This window comes from Trichosurus vulpecula, chromosome 8 (genome assembly GCF_011100635.1).
Source record: "Trichosurus vulpecula isolate mTriVul1 chromosome 8, mTriVul1.pri, whole genome shotgun sequence".
Classification (NCBI taxonomy): Eukaryota; Metazoa; Chordata; class Mammalia; order Diprotodontia; family Phalangeridae; genus Trichosurus; species Trichosurus vulpecula.
In genome coordinates, this window is record NC_050580.1 from 160,042,599 (window position 1) to 160,057,519 (window position 14,921).

Genomic DNA, 14,921 nt, shown 5'->3' on the forward strand with positions numbered 1-14,921 from the left:
TAATAGGAAGACAAGGTTGTGGGTAGAAGTAAAGGAAAGGAATGAGGAGGACAGGAAATAAGAGATACAAACATAAAATAAAGATCAGGAGTAGAATTTATTAAGGAAAAAAAGCAGGGGTAGTAATCATGATCTTAGACAAAGTTAAGGCTAAAATAGATTTAATCAAAAGAGAAAAATAGGGAAACTACACCATATATCAGCCATTCTAATCTATATTGTTTTAGACTATTTAAAATAGTTAGACAGTATAAGGTTGGAATATTACTGTGGTGTAGGAAATGATGAGTTGGTAGACTTAGAAAAATATGGAAAGACTTGGGCATATGAAGGAGGAGCTTATCCACCCTCAGGAAAACAGAGGACAAACAAGTATAGCATGGTCTTATGTAGATGCATATTCATATATGTCTATATATGAATATGATTATAGATATCTAAATATATGTAGGTATATGCATGTACATATATGTTTGTATATATGTATATGTATGTGTATATATAAATATATCTATGCTTAATTATAGCCTTCTTGGGGGATGGGGGGAAGAAAAAGGGGAAAAAAGGACAAAGTAAAAAGTGCACAGCAGAGAACAAAAGAAAACTTGCAAGGAAGCAAAGAAAAATTTATTATATGGGCTTTCTTGAAATGGAAATTTATTGCTGTATATTTTGAATCCTCTCTTACATTCTGTACATGTCAATGCTTTTTTCCCCTTTTCTTATTTTGTATTTAAGTTTTAGCATTTAAGTTCATAATATACTTCTTTTTCTTATTGTGTATTTAAGTTTAAAATAAATTAATTTTAAAAAAAGAAATTAGACTCAAAAGATTAATGTGTTTCATTTCAGAAAGGCAAAAGCAGAGAAAGGAAAGATTTTAAGAAGTTCCAAGTTTGGAAAGGACAGAGATGGAAGGCACCCCCGACCAAACACCACCTGTTTCCCAAGCACTTATTCCTAAATATGCCATTGAAGATTTCTCTATTTACCAACAGGAAGTGTATTTAACTCATAACCCTGCTGTGGATGGAGCATCCTAATGCATGCATCTAATTTCATGCAAATGAAATTACTTTTCCTGATGTAGAAAATTCTGGTCATGCCTTAATCCACTTTGTAAAGACACTCAGTAAAAGAGAGATACTATTCTGTAGTGGAAAGATCTCTGGTCTTGGAGTCAGAAGACATGAGAGACATCCCAGGTGTACACCACTTGTTAGCTCTATGACGTCAATAAGTCACCCTTCTTAATCTTGTGTTTTCTCATCTGTAAAATGAACATAACACTACCTCATAGTGCTATGGAAAAAGCACTTTGTAGTAGGAAGGAAGGAAGCAAACAAGCATTTATTAAGGGCTAGCTCTGTCTCTAAGCATTTTACAAATATTGACCCTCACAACAATCCTGGGAGTTGGGTGCTATTATTATCCCCATCTTACAGTTGAAGAAACTAACAGAGGTTATTAAATGACTTACCTAGGGTCACACAGCTAGTAAGTATTTCTGACTCTAGGCTTAGAGCTTTATCTACTGCATCACCTAGTTGCTTCTGGTCATGGTGCATCCCAGCTGTAATCCCTGCTACGGGGGAGGCTAAGGCTGGTGGTTTACTTGGGCTCTAGAACTCTGAGTTGTGGCTGGCTAAGCTAATCAGGTGTCCACGCTACGTTTGGCACCAATATGGTGAAACCTCAGCAGTGAGGGGTCATCAGGGTACAAAGAGAGCAGGCAGGTCAAAGTTTCTGTCCCAGTGAATAGTGAAATCAGTCCATGAGTGGCCACTGCACTTCTGGCCTAGGCAAGAAAGGGAGACTCAGTCTCAAGAAAAAAAAAGGCACTTTGTAAAACTTCAACATGTAATATAAATGTGAAGAATTAATCTTATCCAGGTTATCCAGTGTGTAACTTGTGTATCTTCTCCCATCCTCAGGAGTGATTCATCTATAAAGTACATTATTCAAAATCATTGTGAGCTAGAAGATAGGGTATCCATTCCTGAGTTGGACTGAAATCAATTAGACATTTAGAGATAGGTAATAGTTTTCATTCGCCGCACTTTCTTCCTGCCCTCTGATGTTTCAGTTTTAGATGATTTTTCACTGGGACTGCAGGCTCTACCCTGAGGTATGTTGGTGGCAGCTAATGATCCTGTATGGTATAGGCTTACTGGGTTCAGATGAGAATGTGGGAAAGAATCTTTCCTCCCTCGGTCCTTCACTCTCTTGGAATGAAAACAAGAGCTCTTCGAGGAGCAAGAAAATGTTTGAGAATTGTGTTTGGTTACATCTTTGCCTAGAAATTGAGAGAGCTTAAAATTGGACTCTCCCGGGAGTTAGATGCTTTTCACTGATTGTTGTGGTCTGTCCTTCATTCTCAAAGAGGACCATGACACCAGGAAGGCGATTCCATGGCTTGCAAGTGAATTGGATTTAAGTGAGAGAAGGCTGTGCAAAGTCACCAGCCTCACTGTCTCCTCTGGAGCCATCCAGGACCTCTCAAAAGACTTTTAAAGGATGTTTAAAATGGGTGTAACTGCTGGTGGATAGGGATGAAATGGTGAACTTGAAGTTAGAAAGGGTAAGAATTCAGTGCTGATGACTTTTGAAAGTGATGGACAAGAAATACAAATTGGATTGGAAACCAGTTATAAGATTTCTATCCTTCAGAAAGCAGGGGTAGTGCCTTCTCTTCCGCCCACAAAATTCCTCACAACCTGGTGCAGGTGCTTTATCATCAATGCTAGCTGATGAGGAAGCATAGCAAGAGACTGGTGGTGTTTCTTACAAATTATAACTAAGAATCTCAGGGAAAAACAATTATAGTCAATTCAGTCTTGCAAATGGCCCCTTCCACAACTGCCAGGGAAAGAATAATGATTTATGCAGACGAGTAGTAAAGAATGTTAATTTCACCTATTTTGTTTCCTGGATATCTACTTAAAGAGTGGATGGACTGATAAAAATGAAAATAATGTTACAAATGTAGACTATAAATGTTCCATACTTGTTTGCCAAATTGATTCTGAGGCAGAAAAACATTATTTCCAAGTCCTGGGGTTTCCACAATGGACCTGTGAACTCCTTCTTGTGGGTTACTTCCCAAATGTAGATTGGAATCCCTAATTCTTGTTCATCTCTTTCCATAAGGAAAGATCCATAGAAGGTCTCTCTAGTGTCTTAGAGGTCTTCCTTGGTTCCGTTAACATTTTGAGGTGTCCCCTCCGATAATGTGACTGGCTCAACTCCTTTTCTGGTCAGACGCATCCTTAGTGATCTCTTTTTCACTATTTCTGTAGTTCCTTGTTGGTAATATGCCACAGGCTACTTAGACCTACCAGACAGCTTTCCTTTGCCCTTTGGGCCACTTGCAATTTTAATTCTTCTGTAATTATTTTGTTCCACAATTGACAGCTGTATACCATTACTGAGAGAGTTACTTTTAAAAATATGGACTTTAAAAATCAATCAGTCAATATTTATTAGGCACCTACTATGTGCCAGGTAATGTATTCTAAGGGCTAGGGATACAAAAAGAGGCAAAGGACAGTCCCTATCTTCAAGGAGCTTACAAAAAGACACTGATACCTCCCTATTTGCAGAGGTAAGAGATCCCCAGGTATGGTCCATTGCACATATTAATAGACATTTTTAACGTATTAATCAGATTTGCTGATATTTTTCATTTTTTCCTTTAAACTATGAGCTGTTGTATGGGATGCCTCTCAGGGAGAGAAGAGGGAGAGAGATATTGAAGAAAAATCTTAGCAATGTAAAAAAAACCCAAAAGATTTCAATCAAAATTATTTACAAAAAAATGATAGTTTTTGGGGGGAGGGGTGGGGAAGAGCAAAATGGATGCTTCCTAACAATTCCCCTCTCCATCAAGTGCATTCCATAAGCAGTTAGGTGATGCTGTGGACAGAGTGCTGAACCTGAAGTCAGGAAGACCTGAGTTTAAATCCATCCCAAGACAATTACTAGCTGTGTGATTCTGTGTTATTCTATTTGCCTCAGTTTCCTCCTCTGTAAAATGGGAGTAATAAAAGCACCCACCTCATGGGATTATTGTGAGGATCAAATGCATTAGCATATATAAAGCATTTTGCAAACCTTAAAGAACATTATAAATGGTAATTCTCAGGATTATGATAATTATGTCTCCTAATACAGATCCGGAAAACCACTGAACAGAGTAAATGCAACTGATATCACATTGCCCTTTTGTCGTTCACTGATAATAACAAAAAAGAAAGATGTGTGCTTTAATTTTTAATAGTTTGGTACCAACATTGTTCATTATATTTGGCCTGTGTTTTGTTGCCTTTTCTTGTTAGGTTTATTTACATTGTTTCAGTAGTGCACATTATTCCTTTGGCTCTTCTTTGTTCACTTGGTATCACTCATATAAGATTTTCCATGTATATCAGAATAGTTATATTTATTGTTCTTTATGGTCCAATAACATTCTATCTCCTTATACTAAAATTTGTTCAGCAATTCTCTATTCATTGCGTACATAGTTTATTTCCAGCAAAAAAAAAAAGGCTTTTGGTTGCATCATATAGTGTTGAATCACTTAAGTTGCTGCAGTTTCCCAGAAATTCCAGTCTAATCTCTTCCTTCTAAATTCTGGTTGTAGCTCATTGCTTGTATGTTTTACCTGTCCAAGATAGATGTACAGATGGACTAACTAGTGAATATTAATGCTGATAATTTTTGACACATCATAGGTCTTTGAAAGTAAAGGATAAGATTTGGAGTTTTTTTCCCAACCTCAAGTTATAGTCTGGGTTACAGTCTGGGCTTTCCATCCATTTTGTTTTTCCACGTGGATGTCTAGACCTATTTCTTTTGTATGGCAGTGGATCTCATTGAGGAAGTGTAACAATGATTTGGCTAGCAGCTGTTGTGGGGTGTAAGACCCAACAAGACTAGCAACAAGAGCTGCCAGCACAAGTTCTTTGATCTGCTTTACTAAGGAAAGTAACATTAAGGGGTTAACAATCTCAATTTAATCACACATACAAATATAACTCACTTAGTTCAGGAGGAAAAGCCAGCAACCTGAACTACAGAGAACATACAAACATATTACAAACATACACAATATAAACAGACCAAGTCACAATTCGTAGTTACCAGGAAAGCATCAACATCTAGGTTCACAAGCCAGGAGGCTCTTAGAGTGGTTGCCCAGAGTCTCCACATCAACACTCCTTCAGGAGTGACAGCCCCAGACAGAATGCTAACCTTTGAGCTTTTATACTCTGTTCAGGGCTCAAAGGATTCATACATAATCAGCAAAAGGACATGAGCCTGGGGTTTAGCACCTAGCTTAGCAAAAGTGTATAGGCCTGCAACTTTGCATCTAGTAAGGCTTAACCAAAGACACTTAATTAATTTAGCATTCTAAAACAGTAAAAAAAGGTCCCACCTTAATTACCAATACAGGAAGTCCTTTAGCATTCAAGTGCTTAGTGCAACAAAAATGTAATTTGTGAATAGAAACATATTTAGTCCCTTACTATCAATAGGGAATCCTTCTTCTATCAGGACTCTTGTACAAAACTCTCCGTGATGATGGCAAACACCATAGGCAATCATAGTTCCATTGGTTTTTTGCCTTATCTGATGTTGAAATTCAAAGCTGCATTGAACGATCATACTTATGATTTTAAGCGTTATAGAATCTTGTATGATCTACCAAGGCAGAAAATGCCTTATTTAAGGAGAATCTTTATTGCTACATTTGTGTATAACTGAGTCAGATGCCTTTTTGAAATTAATAGTGAATACAGTGGGATTTTCTATTCTCTATATTTATCAGTCTGGTGTGTGACTGAGGTGTGGTCTGCTGTTTTGACTGGTTTGTTGTTGTGTGTCCATCATGTTGTCTACAAACAACATGCCTGTTTCCTTCTCATGTTTTTATCTCGGATACACATGATGAATGGTATTTCATCAATATTTTGTGGAGATGAGAAAAAAATGGATTGATGGGTTCAATAGCTGTAAAGTGTCCTCTTGATAAGCTTTTTTTTCTGGTAAAAATTACTATTCATGATTTTTCCATTCTTTTGAAATCTCTCCTTGTTGGACACTTTGAAAATCAGTCCCTGCATATCTTCAAAATTGTTTTGCCTTCAATAGAAATTTCCCTGGTATGTATTCAGATCTAGCTACCTTTCTCAGCTTCATCCTAAGTACCATTACCACTTCCTTAGTTGGGTACTAAAATGGTTGAGTCTAGATGTGATGACACTATTCTTGCTGCTTATCAGAACAGGTGTCAATAGAAACAATGGCAGGTCTGTCCCATTTCATGCCTATTTGTTGTGCTCGTTCCAGTGTTTCTTATAGATACTCTTAGGATAATTTAGCTTGCCTGGCTGTTATGCCAAGTTGTCTATGAATTCATCCTCTTGCCTGACTTTTGCTATATAATTTCCTATATAATTTTCCTATATTCCTTATAATTTCCTATATTCCTTTTCCACATTTTTTTGGAGGGGGGAAGGCAGGGCAATTGGGGTTAAGTGACTTGCCCAGGATCACACAACTAGGAAGTGTGTCAAGTGTCTGAGGCTGGATTTGAACTCAGGTCCTCCTGATTCCAGGGCTGGTGCTCTACTCACTGTGCCACCTAGATGCCCCTCCACATGTTTAATAAATAGGCTTATACTGTAATCTGGTGATTTTCTTGGCTGTCTTTTTTTTCTATTTGGCAAGGAGATCAAAGGTTTTCTGGCTGAGGCTGAGGCTTTCAGCCACCAGCTATGGCATTCATCAACATTTCTATGTGGTGATGGAATCAAAGTCTTTACTTCTGCCCATTCATCAGAGTAAATAGTTTATGTCTAGGTAGGTCAGGTTGGAGCTGTTTTTGTCACATAGTATCTTCTTAGCTTTATCCTTTCTTCTAATTTGATTTTTGACTTTGACATTTGCTCTAACCCATCAGTGACCTGACTTTACATAGGAAGCAGATTCTGAAATTCCTCCCACATTGGAAAGCAGACATTTCCCACACAGTATGATGCCATCTATTTCATTTTTAAAATATTAATTAGTGTTCATCATGCCAGTACCCTATCACTTTCTTCTTTTGAAAAGAAATTAACTTTTCATGTATAGTCTATGGTTACGAACTTATGGTTTCTTTCATTTCCTAATCCCAAATTGTATTCTCCAATGTCATTTTCACAATCTTCTCCCATGCTCATCTTTGCAATGAAGTCACCAAATATAAGTGAATCAAGCCTTCCCACCAGAACAAGGATTGAAATGATTAGAGAAACACAAGAAGAATCAACTTCAGTGGCAAGAGGAGAAGCAAGGTTGGTAATTATGTTTGAATGAAAGGGCCTTCCTCGCTAGTAATAAAATTCCTGTTTAAAGAGCATTTCTGATTCAGTCAGGAGGTAGCAAGAAAGTGCTAATTGCTAATCAAGGCAGTTGAGTATTATATCTGGGGGGAAAGTAAGAAGCCTGCCATAAATAACTTCACTCAAGAGTCCCCTCCAGTTCAGTCCCTAGTGCAGCAGACATGGCACCGAGGAAGACTGCTGCACAGGTTAGCCAAGGGAGCTACCAATAGGAATCATAAGAGAATGAAGGTTCTCAATTCCAGGGAGTACAGAGGGCAAAGGGAATCTTGTAATAGCTTGAAGGAAGTGTGCGTTGTTTCTGTTTCTTCCAATGGCAATTATTTATTTACAAAGTGCAAGCTGGTGTCTGTCTTAAAGGAGTTGAAAAGGATGAATGAATCTCTAGTCTGCTTATTGTTGGGGAGAATAAAGTCTGCCTTTAAAAAAATGTGAAATCTTTAAGAAGGCACAGAACAAAGAGACAGAGGGATGGGTTAGAGCATGGGGAAGAAGTTTGGAGAATAGAAAAATGTGGCACAGAGAAGGAGAAGAAGAAGGATCACTGAACATTTTAAGCTAAGAAATTGGAACAAAGCTCTTCCCACAAAGGGATTTGGGATTTGGATCTCAAGAGGAATCAGCTGCTTATGCTATGATGAATTATCCACAGTTCTCATCAAAAGAGGTCATCTAGTAATGGTCAGAAGAAAAGGAATGAACGATTGGTTGATGAATCCTTGCAAAGGGGTGCCGAGGCAGCTAATCATCAATATGGTATAATAACAGCGAGATCTACTGTCTTAATAGGGTTTGTATGTGGCAGAAATCTTCCTAAGACTTTTCAAACCTGAAGACCACCACTATTTCCTGGTGATTCACCGAGGAACAAATAATAGCGACATATTAAAACTATAAAGCATTGCCGAGGATTATGAAGCCCTGGGCAAGAAACAAAGGCCCTTAGGCAGTTAGATGTAATGTTTTTATCACTGCTACCAATTAAAGGTAGAAGCTTCTGAGTAGAAAGGCAGGTTTAGGAAGCGAACAAATAGCTAATTTGACGGTGGCCAACAATGGGACTGGAATTTCTGGACCATGACTTAAAATATTAGAATTCTAGATTCTGACCTAAGGATGGAATGTACTTAGTGAAATCCAAATATATATTTTAAATGGAATCTGATCAGAAAGAAGGTTCTAAATTGAAACTGGAAAGGAGGAAACAGACTAATCTATCCACCAAAGCAAATACCATAGAAGCTAAGGAGGAATAACAAAAGACAGAGAATAACAAGGGATAAGATCAGTAATTCATATGAGACAATACCCAAGAAGAGAGGCAACGGGGAAAAATGCATTGACTCAGATGTTTATATATGCAAATATATAAGGTCTAGGTAGTAAACAGTGTGAAGCACAGATTGTATTATAGACTTAGAGCTAGAAAAGACATTACAGGCTAGTCCAACGCCCTCATTTTACAGATGAGGACACTGAGGCCCAGAAAGGCTAAGTCATTTTCCCAGGGTGGTAAAAGAAGGATTTGAACCCTGGTCCTCGAACCAATTTGAGTTCATTTCCTTGTACTATGCTGCCTCCCATGGTACTTTAATGGTGAACACCAGGTATATAAAGATGCATGTAAACCCATGTTCTCTTCTGCTGGGCATACCACCGATCTTAATTCAAAAGAAGCACATTTGATTTCAAAGGTATTGTTGGGTTTTGGTGGGATGAGATTCATGCCAGGAATATGGTTTTGGAAGAGTGTTCAAAAGAAACAGAAGAGATAAAAGCAGTGCTGAAGTAATACTTTTTTTTTTTTAAGAAGCTATACTCTTGCGAGGAAATCCAGATACCAGAGATGGGAAACATGGCAGAAACCACTTAGATGAGGATCAGTGTAGGGAAAAACAGAAGCAATCATGACATTTAATTTCAGTTCAACCAGCACTTATTAAATGCCTATTCTGTGCAAAGGACTCTGTTCCAGGTAGGATTCAGAGATAAAAATAGGATACCACATGCACACAGATAAGTAAATGCAAAATATATGTAACAAAAATCATTAGTACATATTGTGAGCAAGGGATTTAGGCAACACTTTCAGGAAGCAAAGCACAGACCTATTTTGTACTCCCTCTTCACCTCCACGTGTTTTAGAATCCTTCACTTCCCTTGAGGTTCCACTCAGTAAATCCTTCCTATGGTTTGTATAAAATCCTATCCCAATCAACTCATTTGCTAGGGTCCTTGTCTAATTTTTGTATTTATTTATCTTTATATTGGTTGTTTCTCTCCAGTGGAATGTAAACTACTTGAAGTTATGGATTGTTTTATTTTGTCCTTGCTTCTCTAATGAAGCACAGTGGCTGGAACATAGTGGGGAGTTAATATTTGTTGAATGAATGAATAAATGAATCATATGGAGGCATTACATCGTAGTGATTGGGGAAATTACTTCATCCCGATACTTTCTGGAGCTCTATCTTTACCAAAAGCAGGGTAGGTGATACATTCTTAACTTCCCTTAAACATAATTTCATTTTTTAAAAATTAAAGATAGGAAAGCAACAGGAAGAACCAGGATTCTGTATGTGATTCACCAGGTCTGTCTGCAACACATCCTACAGTACTGAAAGGGCTGTGATCGCTGAGTCATTGTCAGTGATTTTTGAAAGATTGTGGAGAGTGAGAGAGGTACTGTAAAACTGGAGAAGGGCATGTATCCCCATTCCAAGAAAGAAAATAGGGTGCATTCTGTAAGATGTAGTCCTGTAAATCTGACTTTGGTTCTTGGCAAAATTCTAGAGTGCATCACTAAAGAGATGTGTAAACCATGAAAAGAAGTGACCATTTAGTTTTGAAATTCATGAAAAAGAAGGAGAAAAAATGCCAGGCATACTTTAACATGAATTGAGATTTGGGGAAAGCATCTTTCAAAGGGTTTAGAGAGAGAATAAGTAGGATCTAATGTCCTAAAAATCTTCAGGGGAAGTTGGCTCAAGAGGGATGGTATTCAGAATGAAATTCTGAAAACCCAGCTAGCTAGGCTGATCCTCAAGCATTATGTTTACCACCAGGCCAGTACTCCAGTTTGCCATTATTGGCTAGAGATTGCACTCTATTGGTAAAGTAGGGTGACCTCCATGTCATGTTGAAGCCTCAGAATAGGTAGAAATGGGGTTGTCCCAAACGTGTCATAAAGGGAAGATAGCACCAAGGCACTTAGATCACTTTGGGGTTTGTGATTCCATTGAGAAGAAAGAGGGGGAGCTGCCTAGAGAGACTGATATGGGCCTAGGGAATTCATTGGACAACTCAGAATTTTAAAAAAGAAATGCATAGAAGATGGGAGGAAGGCAGGCAGTGAAAAGTAAATGCAAAAGTGTAATAATTACTAGTTTAGTGTCAGGAGTGCCAAAGCCTAGAATGAACTGAACGAACTAGTAGCAAAACTACGGAACAAAAGATTTCAAAAAACAAACAAATCTGTGTTGGGGGCAAAGGGGGAATTTTAAAAGGGACAGAACCACTGCTAATGATGATACCAATAGATTACTGTGAAAGGGCAAAACTACTTAATTCTTTTCATTTTACTCTTTTCTAAGAAGAAGGATCTTTGGACGAGGCAGCATCACAAAAATGGTTATCAGTGACTTGAGACTGAAGATAAAGGAAGAGCTCATATTAAAATGTCCTCAATGAGTTTAAAGTCATGAAGTCTAAAGGTCATGAAAAATTACATCTTAGGATACCAGAAGAATTATGATTGATGTACTGCAGTTCATGGTCTTTGAGAGATCTTGGAGAATAGGAGAGGTACAATACAAGTGGAAAAGGGCAAATGTTTCAATTTTCTAAAAAAAAAAGGGATAAAGGGCTGATTGTTCATGCTCTAGACCTGTAATTTTGACTTAGATTCTTAGAAAAAAAAACTATAGGACTTATTAGTAAAGGGATAGTTTATGAGAACTTAGAAAAAGAAGACAGTGATCAGGTGTAGTTTATTAAGAAGAGATCATGTCGGACTGACCTTATTTGCTTTTTTATGACATGATTGTTAGGCTAGATGGAATTTCACTAGATTTTACCTATACATTTGACAAAGCTGCTAATGTTATCTTTGTTAACAAGATGGAAAACTCTGGGCTAGTTAATAGTAAGATGACTTTAGAATAGCTTAAAGAAGAAGACCCGAAGCACAGTCATTAAAAGGTTGGAGTCAGTTTGGAGGTAGGTCTCGGTGATGGTCATTTTGGAAGTAAAAGGAATCATACAGGATAGGAGGGCATTTTGTGTTTCTGTCTATTTAATAGGTCTCCATGGTGAAAAATTTCATCCCCTTCTGATGCTGAATGTTTTCCCAGTTAGCAAGGCTGATCCTCAGATAGTATATCTACCACCAGGCCAGTACTCCAAGTCTTTTCAGTTTGGTGTTACTGGCTAGAGATTGCACTCTGTTGGTAAAGCAGGGTAACCTCCATGTTATGTTGAAGCCTCAGAATAGGTAGAAATGGGGTTGTCCTAAAAGTGTTATGAAGGGAAGTTAGCACTGAGGCACTTAGATGACTTTGGGGTATATCTACTAATGCTTAGGTATTTGTGATATTGGGTTAAATATGGCAACTAATGATACTAAAGATGTGATCGGAGAGAATGAGAAGGTTGATGACTTTATCGTTCCACTTAGAGGAATTTTGTATTCATGAGGTCCAGAAATAGTTATGGGATACAGAGAAAGAATAGAAGGAAGGTACTCCCTTTCTTTCTTTCCACTCAGGACAATGGATGACTGGGCTGTCACTATAACTGGTGGTTATACCACTGATTACCATGATGGCTGCCCTGATGTTGACCTATTTATGTCCCCAGTGATAAGGGATGAAGGAAGAACACCATACCTCCACGTCCTATCACTGACTTGGAGAGTAAAGAACAAGAAAAGATAAGTGCTATCCTAGGATGTTTGAGGACTACTAAAAAGTACTGGTATCAGTTAATCAATGATGAGCATTTACCAGACACCAACTCCATGACAGGTGTTGTGCGAAACACTGGAGATATGAAGACAAAAATGAGACACGCCCTCCTCTCAGGGAACTTACATTCTATTTGGGGGAAATGGCACGTACCTATAAGTACATACAACATATTTCTGGATAGGGACTGGCCCTGTGATTTCATTGGTGTAAGGTTAATTCCAGGATGAGGAAACTTCCCTCTTCCAATGCTGGTCATCATCTTCTCTGCAACTCATAGTCTTAGAGTCCTAGGAAGTTAAGTGTCTTGCCCAGAGTCACACAGCCATCAAGAGTTAAGGGTAGGACTTGAACCCAAGTCTTCCTGGCTTCGAGACCTGCTCTTTATCTACTATTGCCTCTAAGACTATGTAAAATATATAAAAATAAATGTAATTTTTTAGGGAGAGAGGAAGTATAGTATTAGTTGTGTAGTTTAGGAAAAGCCTCCTGAAGGAGATTGAGCTGAACTTTGATGAAAGCTGGGATTCAGTGAGGCAGAGGAAAGGAGAGGATGTATTGTAGACATGGAGAAAATCCAGAGCAAAGGCTGTGTGATATGAGCTGGAATGTCATGTGTGGGAACCTCAAGGAGGCTGTTTTGACTGGTCTGAAGAAGACATGATGAGTCATTATGTGTAACAGCCCTGGAAAGGTAGGTTGGAACCAGGTTGTGAAGGCCTTTACGTGCCTTATGGAGGCATTTGTATTTAATCCTAGAGCTAACAGGGGACCACTGAAATGTATTGAGTAGGGCAGTGACACAGTCAGACCTGTGCTTTAAGAATATAATTTTGGCAGCTATGTGGACAATGGATTGGGGAGGGGAGAGACTGGAGAAGAGGAGATCAATGAGGAGACGATTGCAGTTGTCCAGGTTGGAGGTAAGAGGGTGGTGGCTGTGTAAGAAGAGAGAGGGTACTTAGATATTGCAGTTAGATATTCTCCCAATTGTTCACCATCCCCCACTTTATTTGCCTCTCACCACAAGCCTTCTTCCTTGGGAAACTTTCAAAATATACTCCCAAATACTAACAATTTTTAGTCGACAACTATTGAATAATAATAGCTCTATGTTAAAATGCTTTCACATACCTTTCATTTCACAACAATCCCGTGAGGTAGGGTGGTATAAGTATTACTGTACCCATTTTACGAGATGAAGAAACTGAGGTGCAGAGAGGTTAAGTGACCTGTTCAAAATCATACAGCTTATAAATGGCAGAGCTGGGGCTCAAACTTAACTCTGGAGACTACAAGTCTGATGATCTTTCCATTATTACTGCACCGTCCTAATCTTTAAAAAAAATTTTTTTTGAATGTTTAGAGTCTTACAAAAAAAATGTATTCTCTTTTCTCTCCATTTTTGTCTACATAATTTCTCTTTTTTTCACTATTTGCCGGCAGGCTCTCTACTCAGACTATGAATTCAGTCATGAAATGCTTAAGGAATAGCTACCCTAGCACAGGGGCCAGCCTTCCTTTGTAAAAGGCTGCCCCTCCCTGTCTGAAGCACTCTGCAGACACAGAAATTTTATGCCCATGATGCATTGCTGTGATTACTTGAATTGCTTGGTTCCTTGATGGAATCAGGAGAGGAAGTTAAAGTTCAGGCAGGTAAAGGGATCCTTTGTTTAAAAAGTAATTTACTTGGTATTTGCAACCTTTCCCATCATCACACAGTTCTCCATGCATACCACCGATAAAGTTATCTAAAAATGTCAGCAAGGCAGTAATATGTGAGCTCATCTAGATCTGTGCATAAGGCAGAAATGTTGATGCAAACAGATGTAGGATTATTCATCCTGTAAGATTTCAACCTAAATGTAAGTACCACATTCCTCCTACTTTCTTTCCCTTCTGGTGTTAGTCCAAGATTATGCCACAGTTCCTCCTCTGACCTCCTCTTCAACCCAGAGAGGTACCAGAATTGTGTCTGTTAGCTGGGGTGAGTACTCAGCTGATGAGCATTCGAAGAGCAGCCCAGGGTAGGAATCCTCTCCTTTGGATGATGATATCTGCTAAAATCAGCTGATTAAACCATCAGGGGAAGTTTGGTTAGATGAACAAAGTTTGCTTCTTTTTGATAAAAAGAAGTTGGCCCACATGATTTGTTCTAGGAGATATCAGGGATTTTTTAGCTCTTGGCAGGGAGCCTGAATACGTTAAGCTGGATGTTAGGGAAAAAAAACCAAATGACTCCATGAGAACTTTACTGACTAGAACATGTGCTGTTTTAGAATTGGGACGTTTAAATTACTAATAACTTACGGAGTTACAAGTTTATATAGTCGTAAGTTATATAACTTATGTAGTTATAGTTTATAGAACTTGTATAGCTTATATAATTAACATCCAGTTCCTTAAGGTTTACAAATTGCTTTTCTCACAACAAAGATCATTAGAGCTAGAAGGGAATTTGGAGATGATTTTTGCTAAACCCTCCATTTTACAGATGAGAAAGCTTAGTGGGAGGAGTGGAATGACCTGAGTGGGTTGACACAATGAGTTAGCTATGGAGCTGGGACCA

At 38.3% G+C, this 14,921-nt stretch overlaps 1 protein-coding gene across 1 annotated transcript in view; it reads right to left on the reverse strand.

The window, feature by feature from the left end:
* Positions 1-14,921, reverse strand: part of LIPC (lipase C, hepatic type) — a 234,611-nt gene that overhangs the window by 16,574 nt on the left and 203,116 nt on the right. The gene's annotated exons all lie outside the window — the stretch shown is intronic.